At 43.8% G+C, this 15,588-nt stretch overlaps 1 long non-coding RNA gene across 11 annotated transcripts; it reads right to left on the bottom strand.

Annotated features, from left to right (window-relative positions):
* Positions 1-1,870: 1,870 nt before the first annotated feature.
* On the bottom strand, positions 1,871-14,917 carry LOC116975693. Of its 11 annotated transcripts, none has more exons than XR_004412723.1 (14): positions 14,904-14,917; positions 12,996-13,049; positions 12,452-12,531; positions 10,847-10,967; positions 10,353-10,405; positions 9,501-9,557; positions 7,928-8,048; positions 7,434-7,486; positions 6,900-6,979; positions 5,323-5,443; positions 4,829-4,881; positions 4,333-4,389; positions 3,602-3,659; positions 1,871-2,009 (listed from the first exon to the last, which is right to left on the bottom strand). It is a non-coding gene; the product is annotated as an uncharacterized LOC116975693 (long non-coding RNA). The 11 variants fall into 11 exon arrangements; XR_004412719.1 differs by lacking the exon at positions 14,904-14,917 and adding an exon at positions 14,835-14,875; XR_004412718.1 differs by lacking the exon at positions 14,904-14,917 and adding an exon at positions 14,698-14,736.
* Between the last annotated feature and the right edge of the window lie 671 nt (positions 14,918-15,588).

The raw sequence follows: 15,588 nt of genomic DNA, 5'->3' as shown, positions 1-15,588 counted from the left end.
TAGGAGCTGGACCTCCTCCCTATAGGCCGACTCATCGTTGTCGCTGATGAGGCCAATCACCGTTGTATCATCTGCATACTTGATGATGGTGTTAGTACCATGTACAGGTGTGCAGTCGTAGGTGAAGAGGGAGTAGAGGAGAGGGCTCAGCACACAGCCCAGTGGAATGCCGGTGTTCAGGTTTAGGGTTGAAAAGTCCAGTATCCAGTTGCAGAGGATGGGGTCGATGCCCAGGTCGTTTGGTGATCAGCTTGGAGGGGATAATGGTGTTATATGCTGAGCTAAAGTCGATGAACAGCATTCTCACGTAGGTGTCTGTTGTCGAGGTGGGAGAGGGCGGAGTGAAATGCCGTGGAGGTGGCATCCTCCGTACTCCTGTTCATGCAGTAGGCAAACTGATAGGGGTCCAGTGTGGGAGGTAGGCAGCCTTTGAGGTGTGCCAGGTCCAGCCTCTCGAAGCACTTAGTAATGATGGGAGTAAGTGGAACTGGGCGGAAGTCGTTGAGGCTCGCCGCAGAGGTGTTTTGGCACTGGCACGATGGAGGTGGTTTTAAGGCACGTGGGGACAGCTGCTTGGGCAAGTGACAGGTTGAACATGTCAGTCCAGACATCTGTCAGCTGCGCAGCACAGGCCCTGAGGGCATAACTTCTTATGGATTGCCAGTTATTGCCTGAGCATGCCTTATTTTAGTATTTTATAATTAGATCTGTAACAATTTGTTTTACCACCACCCCCGCTCCCCCACACACTTTCCTTTGTTTGATCCTAATCTTATGTTTGCTGAAAGTCTGTGAAAATGGTAACTTTGCACAGTGGTAACAGTCATGAATTAGACTATTTGGTATTCTCGAGGTTGAGCATTAACACAGGCGTTTAGAATGGTAGGCATTCTGGGTTATCTGTATTTCCCTCCAGCAACAATCTGAGTATAAACATTGCCAGACTTCAGGGCTAATCCAGACTAGTTGGAAGCAAAATATAAATCCTCACCACATGCTGAAGCTAAAATTGTGGTCATTCTTTTCTTACTGTCAGTTTCTGAATTAAATGTATTATTGCACTACATTTGGCTGCACGATGTAGTATGCGAGCTTGCAGTGCCATTTTATATGTTGCAAGTTTCAAAACCGAGTTGTATCAAAGAAGATAAGAAAATATCTCTTTCAAAGATGAACACAATTGGAGGGATAGTCCAGGTCATGAGATTATAGAATGTAGTGGTGCACAATTCTGCTGTGGTAAACTGGGGACACAAAAGACTGCACATGTTAAAATATGGAGCAAAAATCAATCTGCAGGAGGAATTCAGTAGGCAAGGCAGCATCTGTGAAGGAAAATTAACAGAAACGTTTTCAGGTCGACACTCCATAGGTGCTGCCTTACCTGAATTCCTCCAGTAATTAGCTTTTTGACACAGATACGGATAGTCCACAGCATATCACGGATGTCCTGTTTTAATTTCCACATCACTCTACACTATCCCATTTTGCACGTTATGCACAGTAAAGGCCGTGCTTGCTGTGAAAAATTGACTTTGTCTTTTCTACCAATGCTGGCACGGTCAGGTGACTCTGGCGAGACAGATTGGTGAGGGGCAAACATTTTTCCGTTGGGTCCATCAACGATTTTAAAACGTGAAGTGGCAAAGTATATAGAATCAAATGACACATCACCAATAAGCAACTGAACACTACACAGGACTAAGAAAATGTGACATAAAGCAACGCAAGAGGCAGTATGATAGAATGGTAGAATTCAGATTTTTCCACCCTACCAAGAAACCATTGACAAACTCAATAAGAACCTGGGATGGGATTCTAGTTCTAAACCAACCAACCAATTTAAATAATAAATTTCAAACACAGTATATCTAAGCATCTACTTTTTATTTCTGGTCTCTCAACAAAACTTCAATTAATCCACAATTTTCTCAGAACAGATAGTGATTTCATATGGTCCAGCCTGGGTAGATACGAATTAGATGACCATCACACGCTGCTAACAAGGTCTGTGAAGGTAAGAAATTAAGAATCAACATTGAACCATAAAATGGCAACAACAATTTAGAAATTGTTAAAGGAATAAAGGAAGAAATCACATGCCTATCTTGATTCTTTGCTCACCAGATTATAGGCAAATATAATTTGTTCTTCTCTTAAAATAAGTGCCAATTATCAGAGCTGCCAAATTTTGTCAGCGCATTTCAATATTGTAGTACCTGAAAATCAGTATTTTGCTGAGGATTATCCGTATTTTTACGCGGTGCCATTTTGCTGAAAATTTTTTTTATGTGCGCCCATACCCATGTAAGAGTACAAGAATGCATAACTTTGCTACCAATTGACATGTCTTCTATGCACCTTACTTGACAGTGCATTCATTGCCATCTCTTTGTATACTGCTGTTTGAACGGCTGCTTCCTGCTTTTAGCACCAGATGATGTAGAAACCATTTTGGAAGCCTCCCTCTCCCACTCTCATCCTTCCATTTTTTCTCCCTTTCATTCCCTCCCTCAAGCCCACCCACCATTCTGTAAAATCATGGCCAATCCCAATGTAACTGCAATCCCACTGGTAACCTTTCACCACTAGGCTTATCCAGAACTCTACCACTGCCTGAAAAATAATCAAAGGCTCAAAGAGAATTCCAAAGACTCATTGTTATATGAGAATTTCCCCAAATAGTCTGTGACCCATAGCGCTGTGGCCATAGCTCTATGTGTAAAGCCCATAGCGCTCCAGCCGGTAGCGCTATCTTTAGAACCCACAGCGCGCAGCCGACAGCTCTTTGTTTAAATTCCCAAGCGTTAAACTGACAGCGCTCGGTTTAAACCTGGAGCGGGACAGGCAGCGACTCTGGAGAACTCCGTATTTAACACAAAATCGTACATCAGTATTCTTATCGTATATTTCCGTACAATACAGAAAATTCGTACTTGGCAGCTCCGAATTATAGAAAGGTGTAAAAGTTCAGTTAAGCTGCAATATACTACAACCTCCAGAACAAAATACTCTGGCCCATACCCTCATTTTAGTGGATGCATAATCATTCCCCTTACAAGATTAGCTGGGCAGATCAACCTCGGTTTGAAATATCACCTATCCATGTTCTCCAGAGATTCTTTCCGACCCATTGAGCTACTCCAGCACGTTGCATCCCCTGTACACCAGCACCCGTTGGTCCTTAGTCCTACAATAATATCCCCTGCTTCATCATAAATGTTAAATACATATATAGATCATATATAGATCAAAAAGCATTCTTTCTCCAATATTGTCCATTAAAGTTATATTCTGTCTTCACCACTTTGCCCAGTTCCACCTCCCCATGTCACCTTGTATTTTAAGAAAATATTATGACTAAACATATGGCTTCCATGATAATCGCCTAAATTTGTTAATTTGATAATTTTGTTAATTCATTTTGTTGTAAAATAGTGAGATACATGAAGTTAGCTCAGTAACAGCCTCTGATGCTTCCGCAGATATGATCTCAGTAAGGCATCACTGCCAACAGTCGAGTAGTTATTTCAAATATTGGCCAAATCAAAACATGTCAGCCAATTCCTGATGAAACGGCAAAGGCAGTAAGTGCACATACCTTTATAAATGGACTTGACTCAAACCAGTCCGGGATCAATCCAATCACCAATCATTCTCTGCAACACAAAGCCAACACTGAAAGACCATAGTTATCTTAAACAGAGAACTAATTATTTGTTCTCCTTGTCAGTACAGTGACCATAGTGGCTCAACCTGCAATAAAACTGAAAGACTGCTCCAATGCCAACCACACCATATATTTATTACCATAGTATGCCAGTGGATATGTTTGCTTAAATGCATGCAAATGTAGGCGGCAAACTATTATCTAGTGAACAATAATATCCCCATAAAAAAACAGATTGCTAGAGTAACTCAAATGGGCCAGGCAGCATCTCTGGAGAACATGGACTGGGGAGATTTAGGGTCACAACCATTCTTCAAACCACAAGAGCATTCTTTCTCCAATATTGTTGTATACAGTCTTCACCACTTTGTCCAGTTCCACCTCCTGATTTCTACACCCTGTCACCATATATCTTATGAAAGTATGAAGGCCACCAAACATATGACTTCCACAATAATTGCCTTAAAAATATCAGATTATTTTAAGTTACACAAAGTTAGCTCAGTAACAGCCTCTGATGTTTCAGCAGATATGAGCTCAGAAAGGCATATGAGACTCATCACAGCCAACAGTCGAGTAGTTATTTCAAATATTGGCCAAATCAAAACACAAGTCAGCCAATTCCTGATGAAACGGAAAGGGCAGTAAGAGCACATACATACCTTCATAAGTGACTTTACTTCAACCAGTTTGGGATCAATCCCATCACCAATCGTGCTCTGCAACACATCAAAGCCAACATTGAAAGTCCATAACCATCTTAAACAGAGAACTAATTATTGATCCCCTTGAAAACATGTCCTCATTTTTACAATATAATCATAGAAAATCATGATGTGAACAGCAGTGGTAAAAGTTCTAATCATCAGACATGTACTTTCATCATCTTATTCATTTTATTTGCACTGAAGCCAAAAGTAGAATTTCCAACAGGATTGGTTTGTTTTGTACAGGTGTCAGAGATTATGGGGAGAAGGTAGGAAAATGGGGCTAGGAAGGAGATAAATCAGCCATGTGAATGATGGACTAGGCTAGATGGGCCGAATGGCCCAATCATGATATGACTAGACGAGGCAAAAACGCCACAGTCGTAATGGGGACTAAAATAAACAAATAGTGCAAAATATTCGCATTTAAGGTGTGGGATGCATACCTCACCTTTAGATGGTATGTTCTTAAAAGGTAACAATTTGGTTTGCATCTCAGGATTCCTGTGGAAATACAAGAAAACACAATGAACCCATCACAAATGGTTTCCTTTCAAGATATTAATTCATCGTGACTGAATGGATATCAAATTGGTTATCTAAAATATTGTGTTGTTATCTTTGAGGCTGGTCCTATGTACAGGTAACAAGTGGATTGCTATCAACTGAGGTAGACAAGCACAGGATGGCCAATTTATTTCCATCTTCTTGCATGTAGAAATCAAACAAATATATTTAGCATTATTGTAGTATGCATCGGTTAATGAAAACAGACAACCCTCATAATTGCAGGACAAGTAGTCTTCTCCTTAGTAAAAAGGATAACTCAAGGTGTCGTGAAAATTTTTAATCATTGGGTTATGTGAATTTTATACTGTTATTCTGCAAGATAAATTTCCATTGAAAACTCTTTTTTGGTTTACCAACTACATTGGCAATACACACCTGTATGTAAGTTTCCAAACTGTCCCATACTTCAACTATCTCCACACAATCTGGAGATTTACTGGCAAGGAGGGCAGCACTGTCTCTTTAGCCCTCTGGCTAAAAGATTGGTGGAGGAGACCTGGTCAGGAAGACAGACATTATGAGATTCAAGACTGCAAATACAGGAAACTTGGTCAAAACAGTGCTGTTGCAAAAGAGCGAGTCAGTCAACAGCATCTGTGGAGCGAATGGATACATGATGTTTCAGGGTTGGAATCCTTCTTCAAATTGAAAGGTCGTCTAACCATTTCCTCCATAGGTGCTGTCAGTCGCCGAGCTCTTCGGTGCTTGGTCTTTGAGGCACTTGAATGGTGGTCACAGACCAGACTTGTAAACGTTTACATTAATTGAAACAGAGGCTAAGAACCCGAGGAGCATCTCTCACTGACCACATGGGGACAGCCGAGCACCTTCTCTTCTCCCCCTCAATAAACATGTGGCCATGTGGCAATCCTTCCTCTCCTCCTCATCCACTACGACGGGCATGTAGCTGCTCAACACCCCCGTTCCCCCTCCAGATACTGCCACGCTGTGCTGGTGGTCTCCTTCCACCCCTTCCCCCCACAGCAGCCAAGTAACTTTGCTCTTCTCTTAAAATAAGTGCCTTACAAGGTCAGCTGGGTAGTTAGTGATATATTATAATCAATGGGACAGTCCTGAACATTTCCATCACTCAACTGAGTATCACACAATAAAGATAACAATAAGTGGACTCAATTATCTGATTAACAGACTGGGTCAGTACAGTGACCATAGTGGCTCAACCTGCAATAAAAACGGAAAGACTGCTCCAATGTCAACCACACCATATATGTATTACCATAGTATGGCAGTGGATATGTTTGCTTAAATGCATGCCAATGTAAACTGCAAACTATTATCTAGTGAACAATAATATCCCCTGAAAAAATACAGATTGCTAGAGTAACTCAAATGGGCCAGGCAGTATCTCTGGAGAACATGGACTGGGGAGATTTAGGGTCACAACCATTCTTCAAACCCCGATCTGAAGGTCTGAAAAGGGGTACCAATTTGAAATGTCACCTGTCCACGTTTTCCAGAGATTCTATCCTGCCTATTGAGCTACTCCAGCATGGTGTCTTTTTTTGTAAATTTTTTTGTCCTTTGTTCTTCAATATTATCCCGCTTCACCTTAAATGTTAAATACACATATATAGTCAAATCAATCATGACAGATCAAAGAGCATTCTTTCTCCAATATCGTTGTATACTGTCTTCACCACTTTGCCCAGTTCCACCTCCCGATTTCTACACCCTTTGTCACCATATATTTTATGAAACTACGAAGGCCACCAAACATATGACTTCCACAATAATTGCTTTAACAATATCAGATTTAAAGTTACACAAAGTTAGCTCAGTAACAGCCTCTGATGTTTCAGCAGATATGAGCTCAGAAAGGCATATGAGACTCATCACAGCCAACAGTCCAGTAGTTACTTCAAATATTGGCCAAATCAAAACACAAGTCAGCCAATTCCCGATGAAACGGAAAGGGCAGTAAGAGCACATACCTTTATAAGTGACTTGACTTAAACCAGTTTGGGATCAATCCAATCACTGCAACCAATTCAACCACTGCAATCCAAGTGCTCTGCAACACATCAAAGCCGACATTGAAAGTCCATAACCATCTTAAACAGAGAACTAATTATTTGTTCCCCTTGAAAACATGTCCTCATTTTTACAATATAATCATAGAAAATCATGATGTGAACAGCAGTGGTAAAAATTCTAATTATCAGACATGTACTTTCATCATCTTCATTTTATTTGCATTGAAGCCAAAAGTAGAATTTCCAACAGGACTGGTTTGATTAGTACGTGTGTCAGAAATTGTGAGGAAAAGGCAGGAGAATCGGGTGAGGAAGGAGAGATAGATCAGCCATGATTGAATGGCGGAGTAGACTTGATGGGCTGAATGGCCTAATTTTACTCCGATCACTCATGATCTTATGACTAGACGAGGCAAAATCGCCACAGATAGTCATACTGGGGACTAAAATAAACAAAAAGTTCACATTTAAGGTGTGGGACACATACCTCACCTTTTAACGGTATGTTCTTAAACGGTAATAATTTGGTTTGCATCTCAGGATTCCTGTGGAAATAAAAGAAAACACAATGAACCCATCACAAATGGTTTCCTTTCAAGATATTAATTCATCGTGACTGAATGGATATCCAATTGGTTATCTAAAATATTGTGTTGTTATCTTTGAGGCTGGTCCTATGTACAGGTAACAAGTGGATTGCTGTCAACTGAGGCAGACAAACACAGGATGGCCAATTTATTTCCATCTTCTTACATGAGGAAATCAAACAAATACATTCAGCATTATTGCAGTATACATCGGTTAATGAAAAAAGACAACCCTCATAATTGCAGGACAAGTAGTCTTCTCCTTAGTAAAAAGGATAACTCAAGGTGTCGTGAAAAATTTTAATCATTGGGTTATCTGAATTTTGTACTGTTATTATGCAAGATAAATTTCCATTGAAAACTTTTTTATAGTTTACCAACTACATTGGCAATACACACCTGTATGTAAGTTTCCAAACTGTCCCATACTTCAACTATCTTCACACACTCTGGAGATTTACTGGCAAGGAGGGCAGCACTGTCTCTTTAGCCCTCTGGCTAAAGGATTGGCGGAGAAGACCTGGTCAGGAAGACAGACATTAGGAGATACAAGACTGCAAATACAGGAATCTTGGTCAAAACACAGTGCTGTTGCAAAATAGCAAGTCAGGCAACAGCATCTGTGGAGTAAATGGATACATGATGTTTTAGGGTTGGAATCCTTCTTCAAATTGAAAGGTCATCTAACCATTTCCTCCACAGGTGCTGTCAGTCGCCAAGCTCTTCAGTGCTTGGTCTTTGAGGCACTTGAATGGTGGTCACACCCCTTGCAGAGCCAGACTTGTAAATGTTTACATTAATTGAAACAGAGGCTAAAAACCCAAGGAGCATCTCTCACTGACCACAGGGGGACAGCTGAGCACCTTCTCTTCTCCCCACTCAATAAACGTGCGGCCATGTGGCTCCTCTCCTCCTCATCCACTACCGTACGACGGGCATGTAGCTGCTCAACACCCCCCCTCCAGATACTGCCACGCTGTGCCGGCGGTCTCCTTCCACCCTCTCCCCACCACAGCAGCCAAGTAACTTTGCTCTTCTTTTAAAATAAGTGCCTTACAAGGTCAGCTGGGTAGTTAGCGATATATTATAATCAATGGGACAGTCCTGAACATTTCCACTCAACTGAGTATCACACAATAAAGATAACAAAAGGTGGACTCAATTATCTGATTACAGACGGGAGTCATTACAGTGACCATAGTGGCTCAACCTGAAATAAAAACGGAAAGACTGCTCCAATGTCAACCACACCACATATTTATTACCATAGTATGCCAGTGGCTATGTTTGCTTAAAAGCATGCCAATGTAGATGCAAACTATTATCGAATGAACAATAATATCCCCTGAAATATAGATTGCTAGAGCAACTCAAATGGGCCAGGCAGCATCTCTGGAGAACATGGACAGGCAAGTTTTAGGGTCACAACCATTCTTCAAACCCCGATCTGAAGGTCTGAAAAGGGGTACCAATTTGAAATGTCACCTCAGAAACGTTCTCCATAGATTCTAGCCTGCCTAATAAACTACTCCAGCATGCTGTGTCTTTTTTTGTAAATCAGCAGCTGTTGTTCCTTTGTTCTTCAATATTATCCCGCCTCACCTTAAATACACATATATAGTCTAATCAACCATGACAGATCAAAGAGCATTCTTTCTCCAATATTGTTGTATACTGTCTTCACCACTTTGCCCAGTTCCACCTCCCGATTCCAACCCCCTTTGTCACCATATATCTTACGCAAGTATGAAGGCCACCAAACATGTGACTTCCACAATAATCGCCTTAAAAATATCAGATTATTTAAAGTTACACAAAGTTAGCTCAGTAACAGCCTCTGATGTTTCAGCAGATATGAGCTCAGAAAGGCATATGAGACTCATCACAGCCAACAGTCGAGTAGTTATTTCAAATATTGGCCAAATCAAAACACAATTCCTGATGAAACGGAAAGGGCAGTAAGAGCACATACCTTTATAAGTGACTTGATTTAAACCAGTTTGGGATCAATCCAATCACCAATCATGCTCTGCAACACATCAAAGCCAACATTGAGAGTCTATAACCATCTTAAACAGAGAACTAATTTGTTCCCCTTGAAAACATGTCTTCATTTTTACAATATAATCATAGAAAATCATGATGTGAACAGCAGTGGTAAACGTTCTAATCATCAGACATGTACTTTCATCATCGTATTCATTTAATTTGCATTGAAGCCAAAAGTAGAATTTCCAACAGGGCTGGTTTGATTAGTACGGGTGTCAGAAATGAAGGCAGGAAAATCGGGTGAGGAAGGAGAGATAGATCAGTCATGATTGAATGGCGGAGTAGACTTGATGGGCTGAATGGCCTAATTTTACTCCTATCACTCATGATATAATAATAATAATAATAATAATAATGGATGGGATTTATATAGCGCCTTTCTAATACTCAAGGCGCTTTTCATCGCATTATTCATTCACTCCTCAGTCACACTCGGTGGTGGTAAGCTACTTCTGTAGCCACAGCTGCCCTGGGGCAGACTGACGGAAGCGTGGCTGCCAATCTGCGCCTACGGCCCCTCCGACCACCACCAATCACTCACACACAGGCAAAGGTGGGTGAAGTGTCTTGCCCAAGGACACAACGACAGTATGCACTCCAAGCGGGATTCGAACCGGCTTCCTTCCGGTTGCCAGCCGAACACTTAGCCCATTGCACCATCTGTCGTCCCAAATGATATGACTAGACGAGGCAAAAACGCCACAGTCGTAATGGGGACTAAAATAAACAAATAGTGCAAAATATTCGCATTTAAGGTGTGGGACGCATACCTCACCTTTAAATGGTATGTTCTTAAAAGGTAACAATTTGGTTTGCATCTCAGGATTCCTGTGGAAATAAAAGAAAACACAATGAACCCATCACAAATGGTTTCCTTTCAAGATATTAATTCATCGTGACTGAATGGATATCAAATTGGTTATCTAAAATATTGTGTTGTTATCTTTGAGGCTGGTCCTATGTACAGGTAACAAGTGGATTGCTATCAACTGAGGAAGACAAGCACAGGATGGCCAATTTATTTCCATCATCTTGCATGTAGAAATCAAACAAATATATTTAGCATTATTGTAGTATGCATCGGTTAATGAAAACAGACAACCCTCATAATTGCAGGACAAGTAGTCTTCTCCTTAGTAAAAAGGATAACTCAAGGTGTCGTGAAAATTTTTAATCATTGGGTTATGTGAATTTTGTACTGTTATTCTGCAAGATAAATTTCCATTGAAAACTCTTTTTTGGTTTACCAACTACATTGGCAATACACACCTGTATGTAAGTTTCCAAACTGTCCCATACTTCAACTATCTCCACACAATCTGGAGATTTACTGGCAAGGAGGGCAGCACTGTCTCTTTAGCCCTCTGGCTAAAAGATTGGCAGAGGAGACCTGGTCAGGAAGACAGACATTAGGAGATATAGACTGCAAACACGGGAATCTTGGTCAAAACACAGTGCTGTTGCAAAAGAGCGAGTCAGGCAACATCATCTGTGGAGCGAATGGATACATGATGTTTCAGGGTTGGAATCCTTCTTCAAATTGAAAGGTCATCTAACCATTTCCTCCACAGGTGCTGTCAGTCGCCAAGCTCTTCAGTGCTTGGTCTTTGAGGCACTTGAATGGTGGTCACACCCCTTGCAGAGCCAGACTTGTAAACGTTTACATTAATCGAAACAGAGGCTAAGAACCCGAGGAGCATCTCTCACTGACCACATGGGGACAGCCGAGCACCTTCTCTTCCCCCCCTCAATAAACGTGCAACCATGTGGCACCCCCTCCTCATTAACTACCACACGACGGGCATATAGCTGCTCAACAACCCACCCCCCCCCCCCCCCTCCAGATACTGCCACGCTGTACCGGCGGTCTCCTTCCACCCCCTCCCCCCCACCACAGCAGCCAAGTAACTTTGCGCTTCTCTTAAAATAAGTGCCTTACAAGGTCAGCTGGGTAGTTAGTGATATATTATAATCAATGGGACAGTCCTGAACATTTCCATCACTCAACTGAGTATCACACAATAAAGATAACAATAAGTGGACTCAATTATCTGATTAACAGACTGGGTCAGTACAGTGACCATAGTGGCTCAACCTGCAATAAAAACGGAAAGACTGCTCCAATGTCAACCACACCACATATTTATTACTATAGTATGCCAGTGGATATGTTTGCTTAAATGCATGCCAATGTAGACTGCAAACTATTATCTAGTGAACAATAATATCTCCTGAAAAAAATACAGATTGCTAGAGTAACTCAAATGGGCCAGGCAGTATCTCTGGAGAACATGGACAGGGGAGATTTAGGGTCACAACCATTCTTTAAACCCCGATCTGAAGGTCTGAAAAGGGGTACCAATTTGAAATGTCACCTGTCCACATTCTCCAGAGATTCTATCCCGCCTATTAAACTACTCCAGCATGCTGTGTCTTTTTTTGTAAATCAGCAGCTGTTGTTCCTTTGTTCTTCAATATTATCCCCTGCTTCACCTTAAATGTTAAATACACATATATAGTCTAATCAACCATGACAGATCAAAGAGCATTCTTTCTCCAATATCATTGTATACGGTCTTCACCACTTTGCCCAGTTCCACCTCCCGATTTCTACACCCTTTGTCACCATATATCTTATGTAAGTACGAAGGCCACCAATCATTTGACTTCCACAATAATTGCCTTAAAAATATCAGATTATTTAAAGTTACACAGTTAGCTCAGTAACAGCCTCTGATGTTTCAGCAGATATGAGCTCAGAAAGGCATATGAGACTCATCACAGCCAACAGTCGAGTAGTTATTTCAAATGGCCAAATCAAAACACAAGTCAGCCAATTCCCGATGAAACGGAAAGGGCAGTAAGAGCACATACCTTTATAAGTGACTTGACTTAAACCAGTTTGGGATCAATCCAATCACTGCAACCAATTCAACCACTGCAATCCAAGTGCTCTGCAACACATCAAAGCCGACATTGAAAGTCCATAACCATCTTAAACAGAGAACTAATTATTTGTTCCCCTTGAAAACATGTCCTCATTTTTACAATATAATCATAGAAAATCATGATGTGAACAGCAGTGGTAAAAATTCTAATCATCAGACATGTACTTTCATCATCTTATTCATTTTATTTGCATTGAAGCCAAAAGTAGAATTTCCAACAGGGCTGGTTTGATTAGTACGTGTGTCAGAAATTGTGAGGAAAAGGCAGGAAAAAGAGATAGATAAGCCATGATTGAATGGCGGAGTAGACTTGATGGGCGGAATGGCCTAATTTTACTCCATCACTCATGATCTTATGACTAGACGAGGCAAAATCGCCACAGATAGTCATACTGGGGACTAAAATAAACAAAAAGTTTAGGATAGTAGTGCAAAATATTCACATTTAAGGTGTGGGACCCATACCTCACCTTTTAACGGTATGTTCTTAAAACGGTAATAATTTGGTTTGCATCTCAGGATTCCTGTGGAAATAAAAGAAAACACAATGATCCCATAACAAATGGTTTCCTTTCAAGATATTAATTCATCGTGACTGAATGGATATCCAATTGGTTATCTAAAATATTGTGTTGTTATCTTTGAGGCTGGTCCTATGTACAGGTAACAAGTGGATTGCTATCAACTGAGGAAGACAAGCACAGGATGGCCAATTTATTTCCATCTTCTTACATGTAGAAATCAAACAAATATATTTAGCATTATTGCAGTATACATCGGTTAATGAAAACAGACAACCCTCATAATTGCAGGACAAGTAGTCTTCTCCTTAGTAAAAAGGATAACTCAAGGTGTCGTGAAAAATTTTAATCATTGGGTTATGTGAATTTTGTAGTTATTCTGCAAGATAAATTTCCATTGAAAACTCTTTTTTGGTTTACCAACTACATTGGCAATACACACCTGTATGTAAGTTTCCAAACTGTCCCATACTTCAACTATCTCCACACAATCTGGAGATTTACTGGCAAGGAGGGCAGCACTGTCTCTTTTGCCCTCTGGCTAAAAGATTGGCGGAGACCTGGTCAGGAAGACAGACATTAGGAGATTCAAGAGACTGCAAATACATGAATCTTGGTCAAAACACAGTGTTGTTGCAAAACAGCGAGGCAACAGCATCTGCGAATGGACACATGATGTTTCAGTATTGAAATCCTTCTTCAAATTGAAAGGTCGCCTGAACATTTCCTCCACCGGTGCTGCCCGAGTCGCCGAGCTTTTCGGTGATTGGTTATTTTGAGACCCTTGAATGGTGGTCATGCCGTTTGTAGAGCCAGAATGAATGAAAACAGTGGCTAGGAACCCAGGGCGCATCCGTCGCTAACATGGAGACAGCCGAGCATCTCACCTCCTCCTCCACCCGCAAACGGCGACGATGCAACTCTTCAACGCCACCACCCCCTCCCCCACCAGGTGCCGGCCGCCAGTTCTCCACTCCACGTGGCGGCGCCGCCTGTTCCCCGCTCCACGTGGCGGCGCCGCCTGTTCCCCTCCTCCACGGCCATGTAATTGCTCAACGCTACCCACCCCAGGGACCGACCCAGCACGCTCCACAACCCACCCGCGGTCGGCTTCATCAGCCATGTCACTGCTCAGCACCACGATCTCCCCCACCCGTGGCAGCACCGCCGGGTATCCCAACGCCGGCCCGGGAGAGCGGCAGTGCGGCCCCGCTCCAGCCCCTACCCAGTGGGCCGCGAGTAGGGCTGAAATGCGGGCCCGCAGCGGCGCCGCCCGAGTAACTCGGCACCCGGGATGGTTGCGGCGGCGGTGGCGTCTTTGCCGCGGGTACCCGGGGACTATGCCGCCGGCCGGGAGGCCCGGTACCAGGTGTGGCGGTGGCGGCTGCCTATGCCGTCGGCCGGGGTCATAAGGAATAGTAGAATTAGGACACTCAAGTTGACTCCGCCATTCAACCATGGCTGATCTATCTCTCCCACCTAACCCCATTCTGCCTACTCCCCATAACCCCGGACACCCGTACTAATCGAGAAAGTTCCGGGTACCTGGTGCAGTGGCGACCACGCTGGGGGGCCGCGGGGACATAGTGCAGCGGCGGCTATAGTGGGGCCGGGTACCTGGTGCAGCGGCGGCTATACTGGGGCCGGGGACCTGGTGCAGCGGCGACCACGCTGGGGGCCGGGGACCTGGTGCAGCGGCGGCTATAGTGGGGCCGGGTACCTGTTGCAGCGGCGGCTATACTGGAGCCGGGGACATAGTGCAGCGGCGGCTATAGTGGGGCCGGGTACCTGGTGCAGCGGCGACCACGCTGGGGGCCGGGGACCTGGTGCAGCGGCGGCTATAGTGGGGCCGGGTACCTGGTGCAGCGGCGGCTATACTGGGGCCGGGGACATAGTGCAGCGGCGGCCGGGCCGGGGGCCGGGTACCTGTTGTAGCGGCGACCACGCTGGGGGCTGGGGACCTGTTGTAGCGGCGACCACGCTGGGGGCCGGGGACCTGGTGTAGCGGCGGCTATACTGGAGCCGGGGACATAGTGCAGCGGCGGCCGGGCCGGGGGCCGGGGGCCGGGTACCTGTTGTAGCGGCGACCACGCTGGGGGCCGGGGACCTGGTGTAGCGGCGGCTATACTGGGGCCGGGGACCTGGTGCAGCTGCGACCGGGCCGCTGACGATGGACGCGGATCTCCCGCCACCTCCAACTGCCGGCCGCGTGCATGCTCTCTGGCAGTTGGTGCCGCGACCGGGTGTGACGTCGCCGCGGGGCGGGGCTCCGCGGCGGTGACTGACAGCTTGGAGCAAAGATTATAGAGGAGGTTGGAGCGCACCCCCCTGGGACTGCAGATCAAAGATTTTAGAGGAGCTAGTATCTTTGCTGCAGATGCCCGAGTAACTCGGCAGGCAGCAGCTCCAGAGAAAAGCAATGGGTGACATATCAGACTGCAGAAGGGTCTCGACCCGAAACTTCACTCAACCCTTTTCCCCACTAATGCTGCTTGACACGCTGAGTTACTCCAGCAGTTGTGTCTATCATTGGTTCATTGTC

The sequence above is a fragment of the Amblyraja radiata genome, chromosome 1, assembly GCF_010909765.2.
Source record: "Amblyraja radiata isolate CabotCenter1 chromosome 1, sAmbRad1.1.pri, whole genome shotgun sequence".
In the NCBI taxonomy this organism is placed as follows: domain Eukaryota; kingdom Metazoa; phylum Chordata; class Chondrichthyes; order Rajiformes; family Rajidae; genus Amblyraja; species Amblyraja radiata.
Note: the sequence above shows the minus strand (reverse complement) of the source record. Positions and strands in the feature narration are given on the sequence as shown.